The 17,036-nt window shown below is 30.0% G+C and overlaps 2 non-coding genes across 2 annotated transcripts; both read right to left on the bottom strand.

Moving 5' to 3' along the window:
- Nucleotides 1-6,257: 6,257 nt before the first annotated feature.
- Nucleotides 6,258-6,341, bottom strand: Trnal-uaa. Its single transcript has one exon. It is a non-coding gene; the product is annotated as a tRNA-Leu (tRNA).
- A 954-nt stretch (nt 6,342-7,295) lies between these two features.
- On the bottom strand, nt 7,296-7,379 carry Trnal-uaa. Its single transcript has one exon. It is a non-coding gene; the product is annotated as a tRNA-Leu (tRNA).
- Between the last annotated feature and the right edge of the window lie 9,657 nt (nt 7,380-17,036).

The following is a 17,036-nucleotide window of genomic DNA, read 5'->3' as shown; positions in this document are numbered from 1 at the left end:
TCCTGGGCTATAAGCCATGAGGATAAGGTCAATTACTTTGCCGACTATTTGAAGAAGTTTTTCAATGTCCGCCTCAGAAATGCAGTTCTCAAGAAGAAGAGTTTATTTACTATGGGCTTCGTAACATGTCTCCAGGACCACAAGTTCCGACAATTCGCTTCTCCCCTATCAGAAGTCAAGAAAGAAATATAAAATCCAAATCAGGTAAATCACCAGGATACGACAAGATCTCGATGCAAATGCTGAAACACCTTTCACCAAGTCTATAAGGTTTCTGACAATTCTATACAATTCGATATGTAGACTTCAATTTTTCCTCAAGCTTGGAAAAGAGCTAGGATTATCTTGATTTCAAAACCTGGCAAAGATCCATCCTATACAACATCATATCGACCAATAAGTTTTTTACCCCTCCTTTCCAAAATACTCGAAAGATTGCTGCTTAAAAGAATTCTTGTCACATTGAACAATAATAATACAATTCCTTGTCATCAGTTCGGTTTTAGAAAGATGCATTCAACGATTGAACAAACCCATAGATTGATGCATAAGATCAACGAAACTCTACAAGAAAAGAAATATTGCTCAGCTCGTTCTTAGATACGACACAAGCATTTGACAAAGTTTGGCATACAGGACTTCTTTATAAAATTAAAATACTTTACCCAATGAACTATTTCTATTAATTAAATCATACTTATCAAACATTATCAACATGAACTCACCTATTAAAACAATAAAATCAGGCGTTCCTCAAGGCAGTGTTCTCGGCCCAATTTGTTCTTAATTTTTACAGCTGACATTCCCACCTCACTTGACACAGACATAGCCTCATTTGCTGACGATATTTGCATTCTTTCAAAACATGAAAATCCCACAACTGCTTCAGAGCAACTTCAAAGTCACTTAACATCAATAGAAAAATGGTACAAACTGTGGAGGCTAGAGATCAATGGCCAGAAATCATCCCACATCACTTTTACACTCAAACACGAGACATGTCTACCTGTAACTGTGAATGCAATAGAAGTCCCTCAGGTCGAACACGTAAAGTATCTGGGCATGCATCTAGACCACAAACTGAATTGGAAAATTCACATGAAAAAGAAAAGACAACAGCTTGAGGAAAAGTTACGAGAACTATATTGGTTAATGGGTAAGAGATCCCATCTTTCTGTACACAACAAAATACTGGTATACAAAGTTGTACTTAAGCCGATTTGGACATATGGCATAGCAGTTTGGGGCACCACATCTAAAAGTAATGCTAACATCATTCAAAGGTTTCAGAACAAAGTTCTTAGGATCGCTTTAGGCGCCCCAAAATATACTCCCACCTGGCTGATTCATGATGACACACATATGCGCACTGTAGCCGAGGAAGTTAAAAGATTCGCTGTTAACCACAAAGACAGACTGGAAGAACACCCAAATGAGTTGGCCAACGCACTGCTATCCACAAACACAACACGAAGACTTAAAAGAAAAATATTCAGTGATTTAATTAGATTGTAATTACTCGTGTCACATTATATTACTTCTTTTAAAGGAAAAATGCAACTGTGTATTTTTCACTATTTATATGACGATGTCATTTTTACATATAATTGCCAAAAGATTTACTTAATGTCTATGTAGGACAGTTGTAAATATATTGTTGAATAAAAAAAAATTCGATGTATCGCGATGAGGACTAGCGTTTAGAAATTTTGCGCGACGATCAGCCACCAGAAATAGCAGAAAAGTTAAAAAATATTCGATCACGTTTTAGCCCGCAGTTCTGAATCGATTTTGATAATTTAAATACCGTTCGAAAGATATTGGTTGCAAATCGTGCTGATGAGTTTTTGGTAGAGATCGGCCGGACCGTTTTCTGGTAATAAAGTGTGTAAAAAAAATATTATTATTATTTATTATTATTTTTTTTGACTGTAGATACCATAGTCTTGTAGATCATTCTAAAATACTACGGCCCTACGAAAACTCGTTTGGCTTTAAAAATTCGTCAAAAGTTTGCAAAAATTAGTATCGTTTTTTTGGCATTTGTCAAAATTAGACCTTTCATCGACGTTTGCTCAAAAACGCCTGAGCCGATTGCAAAAATTTAAAAACCATTTGATGTGTCTCAAAGAAGACTATAGCTAGACTATAGTCAGTATTGTGCGACGATCGGCCGAGCAGTTCTTTTGAAATTTGAAAAAATGTGTAAAACTTTTCGTCCACATTTAAGCAAATGGATTTTAAAAAATCAAAAACTGTTCGAAAAATTTTAGTTGGGAATGATACTGATTAGTTTTAGGTGAAAATCTACCGAGCCGTTTTCTTGTAATTCGTTGTTGAAAAAAAAACGTGGAGCCGATTTTTATGAAACTTTTTTGATGATATATTTCATGGTCTTATACAACTTATTGAAATATTACGGCCATACGACAAGTAGTTTAATTTTAAAAATTCATCAAAGTTTGAGAAAATGAGTAGTTTTTTTGACGTTTGTTAAAATTAAAATTAGACGATTTGCTTGGTATAACGATAGAGTACTTGGTTTTGTTTTTAAAGATTTATTTATTTCATTTATATTAGATTATACATACACATTTCTATACAATTTAATAAACATGTATAACTATCCTAAGATATAAATACATAAACTTATATTTAATACTAACTAATAAAAATTAAATTAACCTATAAATAATTTTTTAATCATGGTAAAAATAATCACTAAAAACCATATTTACAATAATAATAACAAAAGAATACATATTACATATATAATTGGAATATAGTCAAAAGACTAATAACATATGCTGTAGGAATAGTTTAAGAGTAATCTCTAATCTGTAACTTTTAATGACTAAGATATTTTAGGCTTATTGGCTTTATACATTTTATTATTAATTCAGAGTAATGAAAATATACTTTTAATTTATATTTTTATTTTTTTCTAAATTTTAAAATTTTAATTGTTTTCTTTATATTTTTAATCTTTCGGCCATCTGAACTTGTTGTTTTTCTGAATTTACATGCGCACATAGTTTATTTTGTAAACATATGGTTTCCTGCGTATCTTATGTAGGTTTTGAGACAATTTTAGGATGTCAATATGCAAGTATTTACATATTCACAGCTGCGTATCTCGAATTCCGAAATATAGTACTTGGTCTTAATAAACATAATAAACTTGTCCTAAGGAGACTGGTTCAATTATAAAAGTTATTGATTTGTGAAAAATTGCTTTTAGAAAATACTCCGAGTTAACGTGTTCGTTTGTTTTCAAATATATGTAATAGATTCACTCGGAATACTATTAATCACTCATAAATTAATTTTTTGCTTATTGATTAAGTCGATTATCTAAACATATCGGGAAGTTCATGTAACTTGCCTCAAGGCAAAATACGAATACCAACTAGTTTATAGTTTACGTTGATTCATGAGAATTCCTTAGAAACAAGCCATTTTTCTTAAATCAGAAGAGAATAAATTATCAGAGGTATTATTGTCGTTTTTGTGTCCTTACTACGTGTCTTGGTAGACGTTACAACTCACCCCAAACACAGGGTAAGATACAACACACTTTTTTTAGAAAATGATTAATTCTAAAATAATGTACAATAAGTGTGAAAGAATTTTTACTTGATTTGGTAGAGAAATAGTTACAGCAATTATCTATCTTTGTAGAAATATAATAAGTAAATCTCAAGATATATTAATTAAAAAAAACTGTTACACTCTGCCCCTACAGATAACTATGTAATAGATCGATGAGCCATACAACGTATAAGTTCACTAGGGAATCAATTACGCTGACAAGAAATGTGGAATTGATTTAAGTGCCATGGTACATTGATTTCACATTTCCTTACAATATCTCATTCGTTAAATGAGTATTGGAATCATACAATGATGGTCCCACTCATGTTTGAAGGTAATAAACAAGAAATTAATTAGTTTCTTTACTTTCATTTGGTTTCATCATACATTTTCTTATGATTCACCTCTAAACGTTTTAAAGGATCATTTATATATATTTGTGTGTATGTGTATGCTATATTTATCATATTTTTAATATTCATTATTTTAATATTTAGTCGCTTATTGTGACGGGGTAACAGGCGTTTTTCAATAAGATCTTAAACAATATAATTTTTTTGTATTTGCCACTGTCCAGTAGTTCGACGAAGTAAACAGAAGTGTGCATGCGTCATTATTATCGACTGATTTTAATTTTCATATATCTTATTTCTCAGCCTTTTATGTGTAAAAGTTTTTATAATTGCTAAATTATTTAAATAGTTATCCTGATGAATGTAAATAAATCACATCTGGAAATATTAGTGTTGTCTTGCGAGTAGTGAAGTTCAACCAGATTCAAGTGAAGAATGGGTGGAATTTATAGTTTGTGAATTATGGTCACATATAAATTGTATTACAGGAGATGCTATCTTTTTTATTTGTATTAATATACGTTTCCTGTATAATAAGAATTTATATTGCTGGAGGCACTATCGTATTTTTTTTTTGTTTTAATCATAGTTAAGGTTAATTTGTTGAAAGAATTACTTAGAAACAAATCAATTTTCGTAAAAATGAGTGAAGAACTAATTATCAGATACTACTTGCGACATTAGATGTTAAAACTAATAGTTGCATTATCTTTATTTCGTAGAATTATAATCGGTAAATCTCAAGATATACTAATTTTAAAAACAACTATTATAACAAGCTGCTAGTTCCCCTACTTACGTGATTAAAATAACACTTATCGTCATACTAAAAAAATACATAATGCAAATTGAATTTTATATTTTTATTTTTATTGAAATTTGCTTGCATGAAAGCTTAGCAGTAAAATATTGGTTTATCAGAAAAAGTTTTCACTGATTCGTTAGGTTTCTGAACATTTTGATGTACCACAGAAAAAATGGATGTGTGTGTGTATGTATGTATGGGTACAATTTTTCGTCCACGTTTTCGGGCACACGGATCAACCGATTTGAATAGTTCAAAAAACATTGGATTCTTATTGGTAAGGAGATGTGGTGTTTAGTTTTTGGCAAAGGCAGGTCTTGCCATTTCAAAGATACCAAGCTAAATGTGCAAAAAAATGGCAGTTTTTGAGAGAACTAAGTATCCGATTTAAAAAACTTTCTGCTGAAACGATTGATTTGGGAATTTTTTTCCAAAAATTTAATTTTTCGAATTTTGAAGATAATTCGATTTTTAATTTTTTTCTATCTAAAGTTCTAAAGCTGAATTATATACTTCAAATAAATAATTTTAACGTTTCACTTGAGTTTATATCATTCTTATAAATATTATACAATGTCCTTCATTTTAAATTTGATTGATTAAGTTTTATTTATTTACTTTTCTGTAAACATATTTAAGTTACATCTATTTAAAAACATTTAATAATCCTCAAATTATTCATCACGGTACAGGAAGTTCCAACAATTTGCATTAAGGCACGATACCATACACCACTAGTTATTACTTTATTTTTATAGGTTAATCAAAATATATAGTACCAATTTAATCATTAAACGATACAAATTGTAGCTAATTGCTTGATATTATAGCTAAATATATTACACCCTCGTCATTAAATCTAACGCACACTTAATTTAGTGTTCCGCAAATATAAAGGACTAAGCATGTTTGTATTTGATGTAATTATTAGGCGAATAAACATATATCGCAAAATTTGTAAAGGATCTGTGCACACATATTACATTCTGTTTAGAGAACCTAATATAATTGAATTTAGTGAGTGTTGAAACGCCGATTTACTCAGACAAATTCAAATTTAGCATGGTCATAATAAGCATGGCTGCTCTTACAATATCATATCTTACGAAAATAATTATGAACTAGTGGTGAATGGTATCGTGCCTTAAAGCAAATTGATAGAACTTCCCGTACCGAGGAATTTTGAATGTTTTCAAATATATTATTGTGAATATTGTAACTTAATATATATGTTTACACAAAAGTAAATACACAAAACTTAATCAATCGACTTTAGAATAAAGTACATTTTCTAATATTTATAAGAATGATAAAAACTGAGTTGCAAAGATGAAATTATTTGTAAAGAATATATAGTTAGCTTCAAATTTAACAAACTAATTTTATGTTTTCTCGACGTTTCAAGCCATTTGGAATCGAATGAAACTAAATTTGGAAGAGTATGTGTGTGCGTATCCAGCAGAATTTCTGTATAAAACCACCGTTTTTAATTAAAAATTTAAATTTGTTAGGTGTGGGATTCGAACCCACGCTCCCAAGCAGGAACCAGAGCTTAAACCTGGCGCCTTAGACCGCTCGGCCAACCTGACCACGACCGAATACTTTTACCAAACTATAATTAGCTGATAATTACAAAACAAATTAAATTTTTCAAATGCAATCATTTTGCAGTATACAGCTGTATTTCTGTATAGAACACGGTTTAATGAAATTAAACGAATCAAATTAATAATATTTTTATACATGTAATTAATAATTTAAATGTGTCGCTCGGCCAACCTGACTATGTGAGCGAAATAATTCTCTTTTTCTAACTATTATGAACTTATAATTACAAAACCAAAGATCTCAAAAGTAAAGCTTCATGCAATTATATGTATAAATAAAATTTATTTTTGTCAGGTGTAGGGTTTGAATCTACTCTCCCAATCGGAAACCAGAGCTCAAGTCTGGCGCCTTAGACCGCTCGGCCAACAATAAATAAAGACATAGTATTACACATGTATAATACAACAATATAATATAATGTAATGTAACGTTATAAAGTGTGAGGTTCGAACCAACGCTCCCAATCGGAAACCAGAGCTCAAATCTTGCGCCTTAGACCGCTCGGCCAACCTGACAACGTAAGAAACATTTTTTCAAACTTTAATTAGGTGATAATTAAAGAACACATTAAACATTTCAAATGCTAAAATTTTGCAATATGCAGCTGAATTCCTCTATAGAACTACCGAATATTAAAATTATTAATATTAAACATGTAATTAAAAATTTAACTTTGATAAGTGCGGAGTTCAAACCCCCGCTCCCAATCGGGAACCAGAGCTTAAATCTGGTGCCGCAGATCGTTAGGCAAACCTGACTATGCATGAGAACTTCTTCCAAACTATAATTAGCTGATAATTACAAAACAAATTAAAAATTTCAAATGCCAAAATTTTTGCAACATATAGCTGAATTTCTATATAGAACCACCGTTTAATGTAATTAAACAATTCAAATTAATAATTTTTTTATACATGTAATTAAAAATTTAAATTTGTCAGGTGTGGGGTTCGAACCCACGCTCCCAATCGGGAACCAGAGCTTAAATCTGGCGCCTTAGACCACTCGGCCAACCTGACCACGTATGAGCGAATTTCGCTATGTCAAAACCTTTGACTTATGTACATCAAATTATCAGATATTTCATAGAGATTTTAATATTGTGTACACATTTTGTGTAATTTTTTTGGGTTAAAAAATTTCAAAATTCTGAAAAAATTTATAAATTATCAAATTATAGCAAAAAATAAATGTTTAATTATCATAATTTGGCAACAATTTTGTAAGGTTTAATATTACATCTTTCAGCTAATGATGTTCAGTTTACATCTCTTTTCGTCAGAAGATCTATTTTTACAACTATGAAATCGTTTTTTATATTTAGAATCCAGAAATAATGTTCTCAATAAAAGCAAACATATTGCCAAACCCTTTGATCATCAGCAAATTGGGGTTTTACAAATACAACCATATTGCTACCTTAAACCGAATATCTACTTACGCTACAATTTAAACATTTTTATAAAAAAACTTTTACTTTTTAGATTTATTTCTAAATATTGTATATGATTTTCTATATAGATAGTATAATATAAGTAAATAGGGCATTCACTGCCGTGGACCCCCTGAATATTGTCATGGACTTTTGAAGGTCCGTTTGGAAGACTTTGAGAACCACTGGCCTGACCAAATATTTATAGATAACATTGCTTTAAATTTATTAATACCAATAATCAATATCATGGTTCTCAAATTTATCTACATAATATTTAATATTTTCGAAACAAAACCATTTTCATGCTACAGTTATAGTGGTAAATAGTAAAGTATGGTGTGCGGTTTGAAGCAATTTTGCGCGCCTGTTCCGTGTCAGATACGGGTAGATGAATTCGAAGGTAACAAACTAGTCCAAGCGAGCAATCTATCAAACCTGTGTCAGGAACGATACTGATAGGGTTTTAGTTTGTAACAAATGTCTTGTTTTTTCTTCAATGTTCAATATATGACGCGTAGAGATAGATTTGGGCGAAAGCGATAGCAAAAAAAAGATAGATTACATGTTTATTCATCTACAATAGAACCAATATATAATGACATCAATAACTATATTTTATTTAAAGGACTTTCATTTAATTTCTCTGACTAGTGTTAATTATATGCAGTTTTAAATAATTAACACAGTTGTCAATTTTAATAAATTAATCGATTATTTCATTATTAACTACAAATGCGTTTTTAAGCTGAAGTTGTCATAAATAAAATGTAAGATCTGTATCAGGATCCAATTTTGCCTTTTGATTTAAAGCGCCATATCATCTACGTTTGGAGTTACCAATCGATTTGCTTCGAACAGAAATTTGTCCAAATATTTATCTAAAATGCATATGTATTGTTTTAGGCACGTTCAAATACAACTAAATTCATATGCAGTTATCTGCATGATCTGTTCATTATAAAAATTACGTTTTAAATACTTTGTGAGTATATTTTAAATTAAGAAAATAACTGTTGGTGTACGGCATCGTACCTTAATACTGTAACTTTTAGCACCATAATCTAAAATTTTCAATGTCTTACAGTTGTACTTATTATTAAAATCTCTATAAAATATCTGATAATCTAATAACCATTTTTGATCGCCTTATGGCATTTTTTTATTTACTCTTAAACCTGCATTATCAAAAATTTTACCGGTTGCTTATTTCGAAGCTTCGATCTAACAAAAACTGAATTACTTCAATAATAACGAGTTCTACAAAGAAAAATAAATTATTTACAATAAGAAATAAATGAAACATGAAAATCTATGCTGCATACCCGACCTACTGGTTAATTTGTACAAAGTTATTTGTACCGATATTCAATACAAATAACATCAGCGCTTCATTATCTGGAGTGAGTACAGAAAGTTTGTGAAGTAATACAAATAAAATTTATGAAATCTAATCAACGTGAATTTCTACTGAGTTTCATTGAATTGTTTTTGAGTTCTTGAAATTACGTAACATTTAATTACTTACAAACTTTTGGTCAATATTTGTATCAAAAACTAATAGGCGTGAACTCAACTGACATCCTTCAAACAGATTTTGATTTTTTAAAAATCGTTCAGGATCTGTGACTAAAACATAAACAAAAAAATACAGTTTTTTGCTAACTATGCAAAGAAATCGCTTGGCCGATCACCGCGCAGAACTAATGAGACTAGATTGAGCTACATCAAATTGTTTTTAAATTTTTGAAATCGGTTTTCCCGTTAAAAAAAGGCCCGCAAAAAATCTTGCCGACTTCACAAAGTCGTTACTAATTATTACAATCTTTGATAAAATGTCGTATATAATCCACATGTCATTTACTATAATTTAGTATGTTTTTTAGACCATGAACTTTATCGTGATAAAAACTTTTGTCTAAATTGTCAGAAAGATTTTTTTCAGCTTTATCTGATTTTTGAATCCTCGTGTGTCAATTACATATATAGGGGAAAGTCCTGTAACGCCGGACACTCTAATACGTATTATTTAAGCGAGAATAAATCTTTTCATTACAAAATACAAGTGAAAGGGGCATGGGGGCCAACAGGTACAGGATCACGTGCCAAGCTTCGCCTGTGACGCACACGGCCACGGCGAGAGCAACCCTTTCCTGTTTTAGGCGCAAAATCACGTCGTCACCTATATATCAATGGAAGTAATTTTAGCATATTTATGCATTTACATTTGAGTGGTATGGAAAGATAAAAGTTGTACTTGATTGTTATCCGTAAAATGGTAAAATATTATTAAATTGTTTAAACAATTTTAGTAGGTGCCACCAAATCAACGAAAATGTTTCTCCCCTAGCACCGGACACTAAGTCGTTCCTTAGTGCCGGACAGTAAACATATTGATATTTTTTGTGAGAATTTATGTAATTTATTTCAATTATTAAATTTTGTTCTGTCTGAGTGCTAACAGTCACAACATACCCCCATTTTTCGTATTTCCTAGTCAAAGGATGAAAATCTTATGATGAATGCTCCAGCTGAGAACATCGTTAAATAGTGATTTCTTTTGTAATATCTAATAATATTTGTCAAAAGCACATGTGCGAATATTCCAAAGTGTGGAGATGGCTACATATGTGATCAATGCAGGTTATTTTGAAATATCCGGTACTAGGTGCCACTGTTTAAAATCATATTTTTTGTTACCAAAGTTTGATTGATAGTATTAATTACTTTTTAGCAAAGATTGCGGTTTTGTTAATTTAGTTTGATTTCTAAATTTGTTATCTAACATAAATCATAATTTAATAAACATTTCGTAAAATATTTTTTGATTTATTTTTAAATAACCTTAGGTGTCCGGCACTCGGGGACTTCCCCCTACGCATCTTTGGTTCTGCACCTTTCTATTTCTAGATATCAATATTTCTTAATTTATTACTACTATTCGCTGACAATTTTGTTGTGTTTTGACTCTATTTTTACATGCCGCCTTTCATTATATAAAATTACAAATCGAACTTATATGTATTGATGCTTTGTTCTCATGTTATATTTTATACCTATTTTTCTATTTGCCTGTCTTGAGTTTGCTATATAATTTTTGTGAATTTGTATTTTCTGCACTTGCCCTTACTCTTTGCTATATTGAGAATGATCGACTCTTTTTTTCTATACTTTATCCGTCTTTCTGACGCTGTCTTCCAACTTTTTGAAAAATACACATTCAGTTTAGTCCAGTCATTTGGTGCAAAAAAAGGCTGTTGCCGGTACAGTACTCCGGGAATTCTGAAAATTGGAAATTTTATAGATTTTGAGGTGCTCTTTACAAAAATCAACGAAATAAGATCTAGAAATAAAATAATTCAAATATTTTTTAACACTTCAATGGCAAAGTAGCTATAAGTATGCTTATAGCTTGAGTAGCACCTCATAGCTTCAAGTAGCTTGAAGCGTTAAAAAATCAGCAAAAAAACAGAAAAATATTTGAATTATTTTATTTCTAGATCTTATTCGCTTAATTTAACATTGAAAATATTAATTATTAGTGAGAATGTGGTCAAGTTCGAAGTGCTGCCATATATGAACAGATTTGATACTACGGCGAGAGCAGCAAAGACTTTGAGGCGGCCGTACTCTCAAACTATCAATTTTACAAAAAAACGGTTTTCTAAAGAATTGTAGGAAATTTTCTGTAGTTTAATTCGTACATATATACTTTTATCGTAGAATGAGCCAGAAAGTAGATATTTAAAAAAAGCTGTTTTTTGACGCCATTTTTTCAATATGGCGGCAACTTGCCGTTCAAATTTGAGGTGGCAAAGTTGATTTTCGTAAAGAGCACCTCGAAATCTATAAGATTACCAATTTTTAGAATTCCCGGAGTACTGTACCGGCGAAACGACCAAATGACTGGACTAGTTCACCAGTTTGGCTCATTAGCTTACTAACCGTTTTGTACCTCATCGTAGTTGTCGTTATTGCTACATCTGCTGCGGATTTATCTTCACCGGAACGATACTATATCTGCTCTTACTTCTAACCGCAATTGGTTCCACTTTGTTTTCTTTCCAGCATTCTGTTTTTTTCCTTTGTTTTTTTTTTACATCATTCTCAAGTTTTACGTTGCTAATTTTTAGTTCTAATCTATCGAAAAGCATATAGACCACAGTCTTATTGCTACTTTTGAAGGATTTTCCGCAATAGCCTTATCGAAAGCTTCTTTTAACTCAAAATATTTTGTAAAGGAAAAAAATATTATTAGAACCCCTTTTTAAAGAAATGCTCTCACACTTACAATTTTTTTTTCTCTCTGCAACTGTAGCAAGTCAGCCGTCAGAACTCATCATTCAGATCGCGTCTCAAACTAAAAAAGAGAAAAAAAAATCAATACATATTAAATTGATAATACGATCGCAGGCTATTCAATACCAATGACATTAGCATTTATTATCTGATGCAAGTACAGGAAATTTGAGTTATAAGAAATAAACTAGTGGTGTATGGCATCGTCCCTTGAGGCAAAATGCTAGAACTACCCGTTCTATAATGAAATGTTCGAAAAATATAAATTTTTCTCAAATGTAGTATAATACTAGTATTAGTAGTATTTATAATAATGTAACTTTTATTATTTGTATGCATAGACAAAATAAAAGAGCTTATAAATTGGACGATGACATTTCTATAAGTTTACGTAAAAAGTGAATAAACAAAACTTAATTAACCGCGTTAGAATGATAAGGTACTTATCTCATATTTCTAAAAATTATATAAACTGAATTGCAAAGTTTAAGTTATTTATCTCAAGCATATAAGTGAGCTTTGGAATTTAAGCAAAATTGAAATTAATATACGAATTGTTTTCTATAATCAGATGTCTTTTTTTTTGAAAATTAAAAAAAGAAAAGAGTGCGCTTAAGGTTCACACGCGATTGAAGTAAAACTTTTCTGCTATTATTCGAGATAGCATTTAGGTTAAATATAAATACAGCATTTAACAATTTTGAATTATGTTCATTAGTAATATGATAACAATCGTAATACACACATTTTTCAATTTCAACCGTTGTACATAATTATATAATAATAAATTATGAATTATATATTTCTAATAGCATTAAAAATATTGAAAACAAAAATGTAATGAAGTAAAACTTTTCTGCTATTATTTAAGATGACATTTAGGTTAAATATAAATACATCATATAACAATTTTGAATTATGTTCATTAGTAAGATGATAACAATCGTAATACACACATTTTTCAATTTCAACCGTCGTACATAATTATATAATAATAAATTATGAATTATATATTTGTAATAGCATTAAAAATATTCATAATATTTGAAAACGAAAATGTAATAAAGTCATACTTCGAATACGACATGATCAGTTTGTCATTGTAATTAGCATTTAGGACTTGAACCTTCATTAGAGAAATAAAATAATTGCTGGTTAATAGATTTTATAATATTCGTCCACACAGTAGACAGATTAATATATATTGTTTTCACAGCTTCAATTATATCTGATTGTTTTTGAAGAGCTTCATGTAACTAAAATTAACATACATTCATTGACTGTTGCGATACAGTCACATTCTTTGAGCAGCTGTAGTATCTGTTTTGCCTATAAAAATAATTTACATTTTAATAAATGCATCATTTCAATTTCAACATAAAAATTGAAGAATACTAAAGGTTTTGTTGATAAGGAAATCAATTCCAAATAGGGTAGGGCTGGGAACAAAGGTCCAATTTGACCTCAAGTAATTACACTGTCCAATTGAACTACATCGCAACACGTATCAAATAAATAACTAGTTTGATAGTTGTTTCTTTGTAATTATCAAAAATGCGTAAAACTTTTGTGTAAAGCTCGCAATCCAGAATTGACTTTTAAAAATCAAAGGTTGTTCGAAAGATATTTGTTGGGAATGATTCTGATTAGTTTTATGTAAAGATCAACTAAGCCGTTTTCTTGTAATTAACTGTTGAAAAACTTTTTTGCTGATTTTTATCAAACTTTTTTGACTATATAAATCATGCATCCTACAGAACATACTGAAATAATACGGCCCTACGACAATTTGTAGTAGTTTAATTTTGAAAATTCGTCAAAGTTTGAAAAAATATTATGGTCAAAATTTGTGTCAAAAGTCGCTTGTGATGTGATAACTCAATCAAATCAATTAGATCTGGCTTTGGAATTAGCAAAAAAGTAAATAACCAATCTACAAAACTTCTCAAAAAAGCAATAAGTTACAATTTTTGGACATACAAGCAAATTATGTGCTTGTGCACTATAATCAACATAGGTACAGATAATATAGATGTGCTTGACTAGCTAAAGCCTGATTTTCTAAATAAAGAGTTGTAAATGTTATCTTATTCTTTTGTATTTGTCTTATTGATAACACATTTTTGTCAGGTAAAGTTTCTGTTTGTGCTTTTGACCCTACCCACATTAAAATTTATAGGGGTTATATAAAAAAAATCTATTAAATCTAACTTAAAAATGATAATACGTTTCATGAAGCAATTAAATATACGTATACCTAAATATTATAAATGCCTAGTAAACTAAAGTTCTCACAACAAAAAATAGGAACGTCAGAAAATACTTTTGTTATAAATTTTCAAACATGGCCGTTTATCTCCGAATATCGACGGCGATGGCTGGTTACAAACCTTTTGATCTATACTTTCAAAATATTGTTATTAAGTTAGTCCCGATCTACCTTAATAAAATGAAGTAGAAGTATATTTTATTAGTAAATCTATGTATGTGCCATATGTATGTATGAGGAGCTAGCATATTGTTGTAATAGTATTTTTAATCTTGAAATCTACATATTTTATTACTACGAAATAAAGATCGCTGTACATATTCTACTATCTATTCGAGTAAAAATAATTCCACAACTCTTGTTCTTTAGAATTTTATTTAATATTATAATACAAATAATAGAAATGGTGTTTCCTGTAATACAATTTACATGTGCTCACATCTTATAAACTATATGTTTCATCCAAACTTTTTCACTTGAAACGGTATATAATTCTTTTTAACAACTAGCCCATGTGATTTGTTTCTACTAACCTGTGATTATTTTGCACGAAGATAAATATTTACATAATTCAGAAAACACAAAAATTATTACACATTATCGTACATGGGTGAACTTGAAACGTAATAAGATATATAAAATAGTAAATTAGTCGAAAATGATAATAAAATCAATGCTCTTGAAGTATTCTGAATTATAAAATTATGCTCTTGAAGTATTCTGAATTATATATCGAAAAGCCCAAATAAGTTAAGTGTATAGTACTGTGTACCTTTGATCTATGAAGTTATAATTACCACTTAAGTTAATCAATTGAAGTGAAATTAATATGTTGTAACCAGTGAACTAAATAATCAGCGATTGTGGGAGCATTGCAATTATGTAAATTGTTGGTACACGAAGAATTGGGCTGTGGGGAATTTATTGTTGAGTAGAAGTACCGGCAAATGTAACATTTTTCTAACTTTATAGGTTATAATTGTAGTAATCTAATGAGTTGGTTCGGAAGTAATTTATCATTAATTTTAGTATCATTGTGTTCATGACATCTCAACAATAATATTTCAGCTTTTACAAGAACATTTGGATAAATCTGGACATTGTATTCATTACAGTGGATTGAAGCTAAAGTTCTCGGAAAGTATCATAAATCGCAGCTAGAACTGGCAGTGGCTGGTAAAAACGTGGTAAAATACTATTGGTTTGATGTTCACTTCGGATAGCTTGATAACAAGCACTAGTGATATCAAATATTCACTTAAGATTTCAGATTTCAGATCAGGATAAAAGTTTGCATCACGGTAACTCAGAATTTGTATTTTTAGTTCAGCAGAGTTTATATCGATAAAAAATGCAACAAACTATTCCATGCCTGTTTACAACAAGACTGCATGAGGTATATAGACCATAGACCATGAGGTATATAAACAATCAAATTGATAGCCAAAAAATACAGAAAAAGACTTGTTGATCATTCTGATTGCTACAACAATTAAATGAGGAACCAAAAAGCTAATTTTCAAATGGTTCCATAAACAGTACTTATAATATCAGCTTGGATAAGGAAACCAAATTATTTTCACAATTGTTTTTATAAATTATAGTATTTTTCAGTTTTTGTTGTTGACATGACTTAAATATTTGAAGTCAAGTCAACAAAACGGAGTCAATTTATGTAAAACAAATTGAATATTTAAAACAGAATTCGAAAAAAATGATTTCTTCAACTTTATTTATTTATTGTTTACATCTTGCCAAGGTAAAGCTTGAGATTGTTTTTTTACGCCAACCACGAGTAAGCTTTTATAGAGCTTATATAAGAAATCTGAATCTAGTCAACTTAAAAATAACAACACATTTTATACTAACATAATAAACAAAAGAACAGTGTTCACAATAAAAAAACTAACAACGAAAGAAAAATTTTTGTTATGAGTTTTCAAATGTTGCTTTTTATATCGTGATAGCGACGTAGTAAGAATCAATCCCTCTCTCTACTTTCAAAAATTGTTTTTTTTTTAAAAAAAAAAACATTCAGCCGACTTCGCTCTATACCCTCTTAAAATTCTAGTCCATTATTATATTATAGACCAGTATAGTCTAACCACATAATAAAGAATTTGAAAATGAATACTTCTATATTTTCATCCCTCGGATAACGATTTCATTTTTCTCTCGTGCTTGCATTGCAAGTAAAAAGCGAAGTGAATTTTTGTCGTGAAACTACAATGTACTTTCATTGCTTGTGTTTCAATTATAAATATCTTTTCTTTTTTGCTTTAATTAAATTTGCTTGAGTGCCACGCGTGACGTGGACGGTTCTAGGATTGTTAGCCGGTATTATGTCTGAGCTCTGGAAATAATTGGATTAATTAAAATCTAACCATGCAGCATGTTAGGCTCTGCGAAATGATGCTTTGTGAGCAACATTGATTACTAGAAATAATAGGCAGGATGCATTTTCTGCGATTGTTAGTTTTCTTTTATAATAACTTTCTAAAATACCATAACTATTTGTAAGTACTAATAGGTCAGCTGTTTTTTTACAAGATATGAACTTATATTTAGTGGTAGAAACCTTCTGAACTTATGATGAACGTCTGAAATTTAGTTTCAAAATTAGAGTTAGAAATCCTAGAATTTACCAAAACTAGCATTTACTTTTCCCAGAGTTTT

Source organism: Ctenocephalides felis, unplaced genomic scaffold (assembly GCF_003426905.1).
Source record: "Ctenocephalides felis isolate EL2017-DRISC unplaced genomic scaffold, ASM342690v1 CF-g0.4_SCAFFOLD_00035, whole genome shotgun sequence".
Taxonomy (NCBI): Eukaryota; Metazoa; Arthropoda; class Insecta; order Siphonaptera; family Pulicidae; genus Ctenocephalides; species Ctenocephalides felis.
This window is presented reverse-complemented; position numbering and strand designations above follow the sequence as displayed.